The following is a 13,853-nucleotide window of genomic DNA, read 5'->3' as shown; positions in this document are numbered from 1 at the left end:
GAACTTCTTTTAAAATTGGAATCAGTCTTCTCAAATCCTGAGTTTATGTAATATTCTAAATCTTTTGTTGTCATCTCAACAATCTTCACAACATCTTCACCAGAAGTACATTCCATTTCACGAAAACACTTTCTCTGCTCATTAATAAGAAGCAACTCCTCATCCATTAGTTATATCATAGCAATTTAGTCCCAACTTCAGGCTCCACTTCTAGTTCTAGTTCTTTTGCCATTTCCACCACACCTGCAGTTACTTCCACCACTGAAATCTTGAACCCCTCAACGTCATCCATAAGTGTTACAATCAACCTCTTCCAAACTGTTGTTAGGAAGTATTGTATTTTGACCTCTTCCCATGAATCACAAATATTCTTAATGGCATCTAGAATCGTGAACTTTTTCCAGACGGTTTCTATTTACTTTGCCCAGATTCATCAGAGCAACCATTTCTATAGCAGCTATAGCTTTATGAAATGTATTTCTTAAATAAGACTTGAAAGTCAAAGTTAGTCTTTGATCCATGGGCTGCAGAATGGGTGTTATCAGGCAAGAAAACAATATCAATCTATCATTATACATTTCTGTTAGAGTTCTTAGATGACCACATGAATTATCAATGAGCAGTAATATTTTGAAAGAAATATTTTTTTCCGAACAGCAGGTCTCAGCAGTGGGCTTAAAATAGTCAGTAAATCATAACAGATAAACAGATGTGCTGCCATCCAGGCTTTGTCATTCCATTTACAGAGCACAAGTACAGTAAATTTAGCATAATTCTTAAGGGTCCTAAGATTTTTGGAATGGTAAATGAGCAATAACTTCAACTTAAAATCACTAGCTGCATGAGCCCCTAATGAGAGTTAGTCTACCTTTGAAGCTTTGAGCCAGACATTGACTTTTTCTCTCTAGTCATGACAGTCCTAGATGGCATCTTCTTCCAATAATGCTGTTTCCTCTACCTTGAAAACTTGCTGTTTAGTGTAGCTATCTTCATTAATTATCTTAGCTAGATCTTCTGAATAACATACTGCAGCTTCTACATCAGCACTTTCTGCTTCACCTTGTATGTTTATGTTATGGAGATGTCTTCTTTCCTTAAATCTCATGAACCAGTCTCTGCTAGCTTCACACTTTTCTGGGCTGAGTAGAATTGAGGAGAATTAGGGGCTTGCATGGATTAGGGTTTGGCTTAAGGGAATCTTGTAACTGATATGATCTTCTATCCAGACCATTTAACTTTCTCTATGTCAGCAATAAGGCCGTTTTACTTTCTTATCATTCATGTAATCACTGGAGTAGCACTTTTAATTTCCTTCAAGAACCTTTACTTTGCATTCAAAATTTGGACAACTGGTACAAAATGCCCAGCTTTTGACATGTCTCAGCTTTTGACATGCCTTCCTCACTAAGCTGAATCATTTCTAGCTTTTGGTTTAAAGTGAAAGGAGCGCCTGGGTGGCTCAGTTGGTTAAGTGTCGGACTTCAGCTCAGGTCGTGATCTCACTGTTCATGGGTTTGAGCCCTACGTCGGGCTCTGTGCTGACAGCTAGCTCAGAGCCTGAAGCCTGCTTCAGATTCTGTGTCTCCCTCTCTCTCTGACCCTCCCCTGCTCGCGCTGTCTCCCTCTCTCAGAAATAAAACATTAAAAAAATAAAAAAACTAAAGTGAAAGACATATGACTCTTCCTTTCACTTGAACACTTAGAAGCCATTGTAGGGTTATTAACTGGCCTAATTTCAATATTGTTGTGTCTGACGTAATAGGGAAAACTGAGGAAAGGGAGAGAGATGGAGCAATAGCCAGTTGGTGGAGCGATCAGAATACACACATTTGCTAAGTTCATCACCTATTATGGGCACAGTTTGTGGCACCCCAACAACTATAATAGCAACATCAAAGATCACTAATCACAGATCATCGTAACAATTATAACAATGAAAAAGCTTGAAATATTGAGAGAATTACCAAAATGTGACACAGAGCCATGAAGTGAGTGAACACTGTGTGAAAATGGTGCTATTGGGGCGCCTGGATGGCTCAGTCGGTTAAGCATCCGACTTTAGCTCAGGTCATGATCTCATGGTTTGTGAGTTTGAGCCCCACATTGGGCTCTCTGTTGTCAGCACAGAGCCTGCTTCGAATCCTCTGTCCCCTACTCTCTCTGCCCCTCCTGCTGGTTCTCTCTCAAAAATAAATAAAGAATAACTGGAACTTCTCCCAGAACTGCGTCTGCCCGAGTTCTGTGGACTTTCCTCACAGCATGGCCCCCAAATGCCAGTCTTCGCTTCCACCTCAAATGAAGAAAATAAGACCACCTGCTGCCCTCAAGCCGGAGGAGACATCCACCTCTCAGCACTTGCCAAAGGGAGAAAAAGAACAGCAAGAAGCAATTGAACATATTGATGAAGTACAAAATGTAATAAACAGACTTAATGAACAAGCCAGTGAGGAGATTTTGAAAGCAGAACAGAAATATAAAACTCTGCCAACTATCTTTTCAGAAGAAGTCAGAACTGACTGCCAAAATCCCAAATTTTGGGGTAACAACATTTGTCAACCATCCACAAGTGCCTGCACTGCCTGGGAAGGAGGATGAAGAGGCGCTGCATTATTTGACAAGAGCTGAAGTGACAGAATTTGAAGATATTAAATCAGGTTACAGAATAGCTTTTTATTAAAAAAAAAAAAAGAATAGCTTTTTATTTTGATGAAAAGCCTTACTTGGAAAATAAACTTCTCTCCGAAGAATTTCATCTGAATGCGAGTGGTGATCCATCTTCAAAGTCCCCCGAAATCAAATAGAAATCTGGAAAGGATTTGATGAAACGTTCCAGTCAAACATAGAATAAAGCTGGGGCGCCTGGGTGGCTTAGTCGGTTAAGCGTCCGACTTTCGCTTGGGTCATGATCTCGTGGTTCATGGGTTCGAGCCCCGCGTCGGGCTCTGTGCTGACTGCCAGCTCAGAGCCTGGAGCCTGTTTCAGTCTGTGACTCCCTCTCTCTCTGACCCTCCCCTGCTCACGCTGTCTCTCTCTCTCTCTCTCCTAGAAATAAATAAAAAACATTTAAAAAAAAAAAAGAAATGATCTAAACATTCAATAAATATCCATGAACTCAATTTAGTATCAGTCCAAAGCTTTAGGTTACCTAACTACCTTACAAATCCTCTTCAAGCTGACATACTACAAAGCACAGTTACTACTGAAATACATTTTCAATAAACAAAATAATAAAATAATTACTGTCAGAATAATGAATCAATTTGGTTAAACACAAATCTATGTTTTTCATAACCTTAAAAATTAAGTAGAAGTAATGCTACCTATTTGATGAGTAAATCTGCATACATTTAGGAAGAATTTTTCAAAGTAGAATAAAAACATAAACTTGTAACACTGATAAATGAAAGGAAACATCGCTCTTTTTATTTTCTTAAAGTTTATTTATTTTGAGAGAGAAAGATACAGAGAGTGAGCATGGGAGGAGCAGAGGAAGAGGAGACAGAGAATACCAAGCACGTTCCACACTGTTAGCACGGAGCCCAACACAAAGCTCAAACCCACAAATCATGAGATCATGACCTTAGCCGAAACCAAGAGTCAGACACTTAACCGACTGAACTACCCAGGCACCTACATTGCTCCTTTTATTAAGCCAAAGTTACTAAACCAGTCTCATTTGCCAAAAAATTACCTAAATCACGTGAACTTGAAGTCTTAACAATTCTGTGTCAGAATAAGAACACTCTTTAAGTCTAGCACACTGAGAGTATTACCAGTTCAACTTCCTGGTTGAATATTTCCTTTTGAAATGAGGAATATTCAGTTTATAAAAGTACTTATTTATTTCTATAAGCCAATCAGAATACAGATCCTTAGAGAGACCTTATAATAAATTTAGGAATGCCATCTGAAGGTAGAAAATATTTCACTTTCATACAATGAGAGGTAAAAACCTTCTGAACTATAGATGTAACAACAGACAAACAAGTGCAAATAGAACTTTGAGTTTAAATTTTAAAATTTCATCCATAGATCAAGAGTAGACACAAAATTATAAAACTCCATGGTCCATGTAAAAGGTCTATTCTATCCACAACAGATATAAATTCTTCATTGATTTGAACTCAAAATAGGCAAACACACAAATAGAAAAGATTAACAAACCAGTCTCTAACATTTTTCATCCCATGGGGACAAGCTATCTACAGACCATTAATCCATTTACAGAAATCATCAAATGGTCAGACCATAAAACCAAATTTCCAATTGGGAGTAATTTACCAGCTAAAACAAATTGAAAACAAAACTAAAATTTGGAAAAACAGAGAGTCACAAAAGTCCTATTGCCTCTTTGGATTTACCTTGGGAAGCCAAGAAATGATGTGCCCCGGTTTACGCCACCCATGAGATTGATGAATGTTACCTGGCTCTATAAGGTGAATCCCCTGGGCATCTTGGTGGAATTTCCAAAACTGTTAAAAGATAATTTCAGAAAAAAGCAAAATCATGAATTTTATACAGATATAAAAATGAACATATGTTAAGATTTTTATTTTCCTTTTATGAAGGGGCCAAGCAGATGTTATACCTAGTTCAAAGGAAAAATCAAAAGGACACAACTTTATATGGAATAATGGGATGGTGAGATGAATTGTAAGTAGAGACAAAATTAATTTTTCCACAAGGAGGAAGAAAGTTAATTGCATCTCTACCAGACAGGACAAAATTCACCTATCTTTCAGCAATCTACAACTTTCAAGAGTGGTAAAATAGCTGAAAGACAAGAAACACAGCTAGAATCAGAGAGCACACCCTGAAGGGTGTGCTATATGTGATGTATAATTTTCCATTAAAACACAAAACTTTTTCTACAGCTAATCTTTTTTGCTTACTTTGTACCAGGAATTGTGCTAAATGCTTCATAAGCTTATCTCGTTTAATCATACACTAACTTGGAGAGGTGGGTACTATTATTAAGAATATTTGGTACTTTCTCTGGCAGCATATATATTAAAATTGGAGGGGCGCCTGGGTAGCTCAGTTGGTTTAGCGTACAACTTCGGCTCAGGTCGTGATCTCATACTTCATGAGTTTGAGCCCCATGTCAGGCTCTGTGCTGACAGCTCACAGCCTAGCGCCTGCTTCAGATTCTGTGTCTTCCTCTCTCTGACCCTCCCCTGCTAATGCTCTGTCTCTCTCTCAAAAATGAATAAACATTAAAAATAAAAACTAAAAAACTGGAATGATAAAGAGAAGATTAGCATGACCCCTGAGCAGGAATATTTTGCAGATTGGGGGACACCTACGTGGCTCACTTACTTGTGTCCGATCTTGATTTCAGCTCAGGTCTTGATCTCAGGATCTTGAGTTCAAGCCCCATAATGGACTCCATGCTGGGCATGAAACCTACTTAAAAAAAATTTTTTTTTAAAGAGAATATTTTGCAGATTAGGAAACTGAGGCTAGAGGGTTTAAGGAAAGACCCTATAGCTTTTAATTGCTTATATCTCTTAGACTAAGAGCCACTAAAAAAACCACTTTATTGAGGTATTTTATATACCATAAAATTCACCTATTTAAGGGTACAATTTAGTGACTGTTAGTAACTTCACCATAGTATAACCATTACTATAAATCAGTTTTAGAACATTTTCATCCAATAAAATGCCTCACATCCATTTACAGCTAACCCATGTTCCACAGCCAGACCCAGAAAACCAATCTACTTTATGCATGTATAGATTTGCCTTTCCTGAACATTTCATATAAATGCTCCCTCTGTTTCATTTTCTCAAAATAATTAAATCAACATTTTTAAAAAATTTAAGACACAAGGGTACCTGGGTGGCTCAGTCAGGTAAGCCTCCAAATTTGGCTCAGGTCATGATCTCATAATTTGTGGGTTCAAGCCCCAAATCAGGCTCTGTGTTGACAACTAAGAGCCTGGAGCCTGCTTTGGTTGGATTCTGTGTCTCCCTCTCTCTCTGCTCCTTCCCTGCTCGTGCTCTGTCTTTTCCTATCTCTCAAAAATAAATAAATGTTTTTTAAAAATTTTTAGGGGCACCTGGGTGGCTTAGTCAGTTAAGCGTCCGACTTTCGCTTAGGTCATGATCTCGGGGTTCGTGGGTTCGAGCCCCGCGTCGGGCTCTGTGCTGACTGCCAGCTCAGAGCCTGGTGCCTCTTTCGGTCTGTGACTCCCTCTCTCTCTGACCCTCCCCTGCTCACGCTGTCTCTCTCTCTCCTAGAAATAAATAAAACATAAAAAAAAAAAATTAAAAAAAAATTTTTTTAATAAAAAAAATTTAAGACACAGATTCTCATCTTTTTTCCCCCCCAGATGAGATTTTTTTTTTTTGAAACTTGACAGTTATATATCAAATTTTATTATTTTTATTCCCAAACTTTTATTGCCTTCTCTTACTGAGATTTAGAACTTTCTAAAGACCACAAAGTCTTGGTTTTTACAGAAAAGACAAAGGTAGGTGGTAGGGGAATTGGAGAAAGCTGGTCAAAAGGTACAAACTTCCATAGGTGCCTGGGTGGTTCAGTTGGTTGAGTGTCCAACTTCAGTTCAGGCCATGAGCTCGCAGTTCATGGGTTCGAGCTCCGTACTGGGCTCTGTGCTGACAGCTCAGAGCCTGGAGCCTGCTTCAGATTCTCTGTTTCCCTCTCTCTCTACCTCTCCCCGGCTCATGCTCTGTCTCTCTTTCTCTCTCAAAAATAAATAAGCATTTAAAAAAATGTAAAAAGTACAACTTCCAGTTATAAGTAAGTACTGAGGATACAATATATATGGTGACTATAGTTAACAGTACTATATAGTATATTTNTAGATAATCAATTTTTTTAAAAAGAGCAGAGAGTTTGCATAGAGATTTCATCAAAAAAAGATATACACGTGGCCAGTAAATACATGAAAAGATGCTCAATGTCTTAGTCATCAGAAAAATGCAAATCAAAATCACAATAACATATCACTTAACACTCATAAGGATGGCTATATTTAAGAAGACAATTAATAGGGGCGCCTGGGTGGCTTAGTCGGTTAAGCGTCCGACTTTCGCTTAGGTCATGATCTCGCGGTTCGTGGGTTCGAGCCCCGCGTCGGGCTCTGTGCTGACTGCCAGCTCAGAGCCTGAAGCCTGTTTCAGAGTCTGTGACTCCCTCTCTCTCTGACCCTCCCCTGCTCACGCTGTCTCTCTCTCTCTGCTAGAAATAAATAAAACATTTAAAAAAAATTAAAAAAAAAAAAGAAGACAATTAATAATAAGTATTGGTGAGGACATGGAGAAACTGAAACCTTTGACTATGAAACTTTGAAACTGAATACTTTGCTGATGGGAATGTAAAATGCTGTAGCCTCTTTCAAAAATAGTTTGATGGATCTTCAAAATGTTAACATAGAGTTACCATATGACCCAACAATTCTACTCCAAGGTAGGTGCCCAAGATAAATAAAACATATGTCCACACAAAGACTTGTACAGAAATGTTCATAGCACTATTCATAATTGCCAAGAAATGGAGACAAGCAGAATGTCCATCCACTGAGGATGGATAAATAAAATGTGGTATGTACATGTGATATAATATTATTTGGCCATAAAAAAGAATGAAGTACTGATACATGCCAAAGCCTGCATGAACCTTGAGAACAGTGAAATGCTAAGTGAAATATACAAAATGCCACATTGTGTCGTATATACTATTTATATGAAATGTCCAGAATAGGCACACCCATAGAGATACAAAGTAGATAAGGAACTGCCTAAGGCTGATGGAAGAGGAGACAGCATTGGGTTGGGAGGAAAGGGAACTTACTACTGATAGGTATAAGATTTCTTTATGGTATGATGATAGTGTACTAAAATTAGATTATGGTGATAGTTGCACATTACTGTTAAATACACTAAAAACATTAAAATGTACACATTAAATGAGTGAACTATATGGTATGTAATTATAAAGCTGCTAAGTAAAATTAAATTGAGTAACATTCTAGAAAATAACAGACCAGTACTTACCAAAAGAGCTAAAGTCTTGAAAAACAAGGACACACTGAAGAATTGTCACAGATTGGAGGAGACTAAGGGGAAGTGAAAACAAATGCAATGAAATGGAAGATATTCGTAGAATCCTAGAACAGAAAAAAATGACATTGAAAGGGAAAACTGTTGAAATTCTAATAAACTCTGTAGCTTAATAATATTGTACTGCTTCCTGGCTTTCATAATTGTACTGTGATCATATAAATTTTTAACATTAGGGGAAGAATATTAGGAAACTCTATACTATTTTGTAATTTTTCTGTAAATCTAAAATTATTTCAAAGTGAATTTAAAAAATTTTAGTTTTATTTCTTTATTTTGAAAGAGACAGAGACAGCACAAGTCAGGGAGAGGCAGAGAGAGAGGAAGAGAATCCAAAGCAGGCTCCACACCACCAACACAGAGTCCCACATGGGGCTCAAATTCATGAAACTGTGAGATCATGACCCTAGTTGAAACCAAGAGTTGGCCACTTAACCAAATGAGCTCCCAGGCGCCCCTAAAATGACTCAGCCTGTCTTCTCTCTATATATACTTTTTTTAAACTTTTTAAAACTTTTTTTTTACTTTTAAAAAATTTTTAAGTAGGTTGCATGCCCAACATAGGGCTTGAATTCAAAACCCTGAGATCAAGAGTCCCAGGCTTTACCCACTGAGCCAGCCTGGTGTCCCTGTGAATATTTTCTTTTTTAAGAGAGAAATTTGGGAGACATTTCAACAAATTGCAATATACAAATTTCCATTTGGCTCTATGAAACAATAAACTATTAAAAGAAAAGGCATTTATGAGATAATTGGGGAAATTTGAGCACTGAGTAGATATTTAATATCAAAAAATTATAGTTATTTTTCAGGAGGATAATGACATTATGGCTATTTTTGTTAAATAGTCCTTTTTTTAGGGATAAGTGTTAGAATATTTACAGATGAAATGATAAGATGTCTAGGATTTACTTTAAAATAATCTAAAGGGGGAGCGCCTGGGTGGCTCAGTCCATTAGGCATCCAGCTTCGGCTCAGGTCATGATCTCGTGGTTCCTGGGTTCGAGCCCCGCATCGGGCTCTGTGCTGACAGCTGGCTCAGAGCCTAGAGTCCGTTTCAGATTCTGTCTCCCTCTCTCTCTGACCCTCCCCTGCTCACGCTCTCTCCTTCTCAGAAATAAATAAAAAACATTAAATTTTTTTTTTAAATAATCCAAAGGGAAAGAGAGAAATGGCTGGGAGTGTGAGCAGAGGTGAAGTACAGATGGAATAAGATTTGAGTTGATCATGTCACATGGTGATGCATGCACAAGCATTCATTATACTACTTTATCTACTTTGGTATATGTTTAAACTTTTCATTATAAAATGTTTTTAAAACTGTTTCTTGGGGCACCTGGGTGGCTGTCAGTTAAGCGTTCACTGTTAATTCTGGCTCAGGTCATGATCTCCCAGTACATGAGTTTAAGCCTGGCATCTGGGGAGTGCAGAGCCTGCTTGGAATTCTCTCCCCCCCCCCCGCCCCACCTTTGTGTTCTCTCTCTCTCTCAAAATAAAATAAAATAAAATAAAATAAAATACTGTTTCTTTCCTTTTGCCTCCTTTTTGTTACAAATCCTAATCTCTTCTCAGGCAGGTGCAGGCCTCAAACCAACTATGATGATGTCATGTATTCAGAAAGATAAAGAAGAAAAGCACATTACTGGCTCTCAAAATATTATCTACAATTAAACTAGTATTTTGACACAAAGTTTGAGGCAGTATTTCTGTTTTTGGGTTATGGACTCAAGGAACCAATCTATAGGGTTGACAAATATACAAGTATTGTCAGGGTGCCTGGGTAGCTCAGTCGGTTGAGCGTCCAACTTGGGCTCAGTTCATGATCTAACGGTCTGTGGTTCTGAGCGCTGCGTTGGGCTCTGTGCTGACAGCTCAGAGTCTGGAGCCTGCTTCAGATTCTGTGTTTCCCTCTCTCTCTGCTGCTCCTTTGCTTGCACTCTGTCTCTCTCTGCTTCTCAAAAATAAACATTAAAAAAGATATTATAAACAAGTATTGTTTATAAGTGGGATAAATACTATCATCTATATACATTTATATGATCATACATCATATGATATATATGTGTATGTGTAACTATCTTCAGAGATTTTTTAATTTCCAAATACATGGAGTTTCCTTTTTTTTTTCCCCCTTAAATAGTTTATTGTCAAATTGGCTTCCATATAACACTCAGTGCTGGAGTTTTCTTAATTATCTTCATGTTATTGATTTTTAACTTAATTCCACTGTGGTCAGAAAACATGCTTTGTCAATGCATGTCAAACTTTAATGTGCACATGGAATGCTCTGGGGATCTTGTCAAAATGCAGATTCCACCCCAGGAGGTCTGGGGAGGGGCCTGAGCTTTTACCTTTTTTTTTTTTCTTAAGTAGGCTCCAAGCCCAACGTGGGCTCAGACTCACAACCCTGAGATCAAGAGTCACATGCCCTAGGGGCGCCTGGGTGGCTTAGTCGGTTAAGCGTCCGACTTTCGCTTAGGTCATGATCTCACGGTTCGTGGGTTCGAGCCCCGCGTCGGGCTCTGTGCTGACTGCCAGCTCAGAGCCTGGAGCCTGTTTCGGAGTCTGTGTCTCCCTCTCTCTCTGACCCTCCCTTGTTCACGCTGTCTCTCTCTATCCTAGAAATAAAATAAAAATATTAAAAAAAAAAAAAAGAGTCACATGCCCTAACTGATTGAGCTGGCCAAGCACCCCTGAGTTTATTCACTTCTAACAGGCTTTCACGTGATTCTGCTGTTGCTCTATGGTCCATACTTTCCATGGAAAGGGTCTGTGTAACACCAATTCCCTGATATCTATTGAGATTTTTTTTATTAAAAAAATGTGTTTAATGTTTATTTCTGAGAGAGAGAGAGAGTGAGAGAGAGAGGGTGGGGAGGGGCAGAGAGAGGGAGACCCAGAATCCGAAGCAGGCTCCAGGCTCTGAGCTGTCAACCCAGAGACCATCATGGGGCTCAAACTCATGAAGCACAAGATCATGACCGGAGTCCAAGTTGGAGACTTAACCGACTGAGCCACCCAGGCGCCCCAATTCCCTATATCTACTGACATTTAATTTATGTATAGTTAATGCTCACAAACATTCTGCAGGCATCTAGACCTAATTTGTATTATTTACTTATTGAATGGTATGCTCTAAATATCAAATCAAACGGTTAATTGTGATATTCGAGTTTTCTGTATTCTTATGTATCTGTTTGATCTACCAAACACTGAGGGAAATGTATTTAAAATCTTTTCCTACAATGATAGATTTGTCAATTGTGTTTCTCATAGTTTTGGCAATTTTTACTTCATATGCTTTGAAGTTTCATTTTTAGGTGCACAGAATTTGAAATATTTTATCTTCCTGGCAAATTAAGTCTTTATCATTATAAAGTGACAATTTCAATTTCTAGTAAAACTTACTGACAGACTTGTTTTGAACAGTATTTGCCTCGTGTACCTTTTTCCATATTTTTACTTTGAGCTTTTCTGAGTCCTTACGTTTATGTGTGTTATTTGTAAACAGATATTGCTGAATTTTAGTTTTTGATCCAGTTTTTACATGAATAATAAAAAGATCTCAGAATGTCTTAACTCTAATCATCTCCTTCCTGAATTATTTTTACAAGTAATTTAGCACTTTCTTTTTTAACTCCCCCAATTCAGACATTAATATTATTTTATATCACCAATATTTGTTTAGATTTACTCACATATTTACAGTTTTACAGGTCTTTTTTTTACTAGGTCTTTCACTCTGCATCTCAGAGCTTTGTTCTGGAATTTTCTCCTTTTGCTTTGATGTATATCTTTTAATAATGCTATTCAATATGCTGTTCAAAATGCTGGAAATAATCAATATCTGCACCATCCAATATACAAGCCACTAGCCACATGTGATTATTGAGCACTTGAAATGTGGCAAATGTGACTCATTCCTGAATTTTTTATTTTACAATTTTAATTTAAATAGCCGTATGTGGCTAGTGGCTACTGCACTGGACAGTGGAACTTTAGAAGTTCCATTAATAAAGGTCTTTTGATGATTAATTGTATGTTTTTGTTGATCCGAAAATGTATATCACCCTTGTTCTTGGAAGATAATTTCTCTGGGAAGAGAATTCTAAGCTGACAATATTTTCTCTTAACACTTTAAAGATGTTATGCTATTATTATTTTCTGTCTTCATTTTTTAAAACAATTTTTCATGTTTACTTTTGAGAGAAAAGAAACAGAGTGCAGGAGCGGGAGGGGCAGAAAGAGAAGGAGACACAGAATCCAAAGCAGGCTCCAGGCTGACAGCCCAGAACCCAACACGGGGCTCGAATTCTTGAACCGTGAGATCATGACCTGAGCTAAAGTCGGATGCTCAACTGATGCCCAGGTGCCCCCTGGATTCCATTTTTGTTCTAGTGAAGTCAGTCTAATTTTTATTCCCTTTTATTTTTTAAATATGTATTTATTTGGGGGAGAGCACAAGCGGTGGAGGAACAGAGAGTGGGACAGATGATCAGAAGCAGTCTTTGCACTGACAGGCTGACAGCCGCGAGCCCAATATGGGGCTTGAACTCAAGAACTTCGAGATCATGACCTGAGTTGAAGTCGGACACTGAACAGACTGAGCCATTCTGGTGTCCCTGTTCCCCTTTAGGTAATATATATTTTCTCTCTGGCTGCCTTAATTTTTCTTTTTCTTTTTTTTTTTTTTTTTGCCTTTGGTGTTTTGCAGTTCTGCCACTTGTAAGCACCATAGTGTTGCTAATACCCTCTGGCCACCAGACTCAGGATCCTCTTCTTGTCCAGGTATTGGGGAAGCTCTGGTTATTTCTCCAGATTCTTTCGGGGGAGTTACCAGCAAAATTCTTGGCACCTAGTGATCTGCCTCTATGCTAAACAAACATTCCAGTTTGCCAAGGACCGAGAGTTTCCCTGAATCGAGGATACAGGACTTTCAGTGCTAAAACTGGCATAGTCCTGGATGACAAGGCCAGTTGATCACCCTACTGCTTCCTCTGTTTTTCACCACAGCCCTCCCCCTCCTCAAACACACATGTCTCTTGGGGGAAACTGGATAAAGAGCGGGTCAGGTATAGTGACTCTGTTCCTACAATCCCTGTTCCAACAGGATTCCAGACTCTGGTGTTCAAGCTGATCCATTAGCCATACTTTTTTTTTTCTTGGCAATACTGTCTCAGGAATCTTATTGGCTCTCTCCCCAACCATGAAGCTCAAGCTGTCTTCAAGAAAACTGGTCACAGAGCAGCCAGGTCAAATTCCACAGGGATCCTGGGATCGACATACATTGTGGATATGGCTGGGCTCCTTCTTTACAGTTTTGGAACACTCTATCCAAAGGTACCTGAATAAGTCTAAGATAATTGCAGAATAGGTTGGAGCACAACACAACAATGACCTCTAGGGGGTGGTAGTGCCCAACTCCACAAGCCACCCTCCAGCACCTTATTAAGGCCCGGCCCAAGCAAAGAATTGTGTGTCAGTGACTTTATTTTCCCTTTTTCTCTCCCTTCTTCACTTCTCTTAAGTTTAAAAAAATATTTTTAGTGTTTATTTATTTTTGAGAGAGAGAGAGAGAGAGAACAAGTAGGGAAGAAGCAGAGAGACAGGGAGGCACAGAATCCGAAGCAGGCTCTAGGCGCTGAGCTGTCAGCACAGCTGACCCACATCCCAACTCAGGGCTCGAACCCACAAACCGTGAGCTCATGACCTGAGCTGAAGTCAGACGCTAAACCAACTGAGCCACCAAGTTGCCCCTTCCCT

At 38.7% G+C, this 13,853-nt stretch overlaps 1 pseudogene; it reads left to right on the top strand.

Moving 5' to 3' along the window:
• Nucleotides 1–2,247: 2,247 nt before the first annotated feature.
• On the top strand, nt 2,248–4,914 carry LOC120238107 (annotated as a pseudogene).
• The last annotated feature ends 8,939 nt before the right edge of the window (nt 4,915–13,853 follow it).

Source organism: Hyaena hyaena, unplaced genomic scaffold (assembly GCF_003009895.1).
Source record: "Hyaena hyaena isolate Hyena2069 unplaced genomic scaffold, ASM300989v1 scaffold_199, whole genome shotgun sequence".
Lineage (NCBI taxonomy): Eukaryota > Metazoa > Chordata > Mammalia > Carnivora > Hyaenidae > Hyaena > Hyaena hyaena.
The sequence above is the reverse complement of the archived record's forward strand: the minus strand, read 5'-3'. Positions and strand labels throughout refer to the sequence as shown.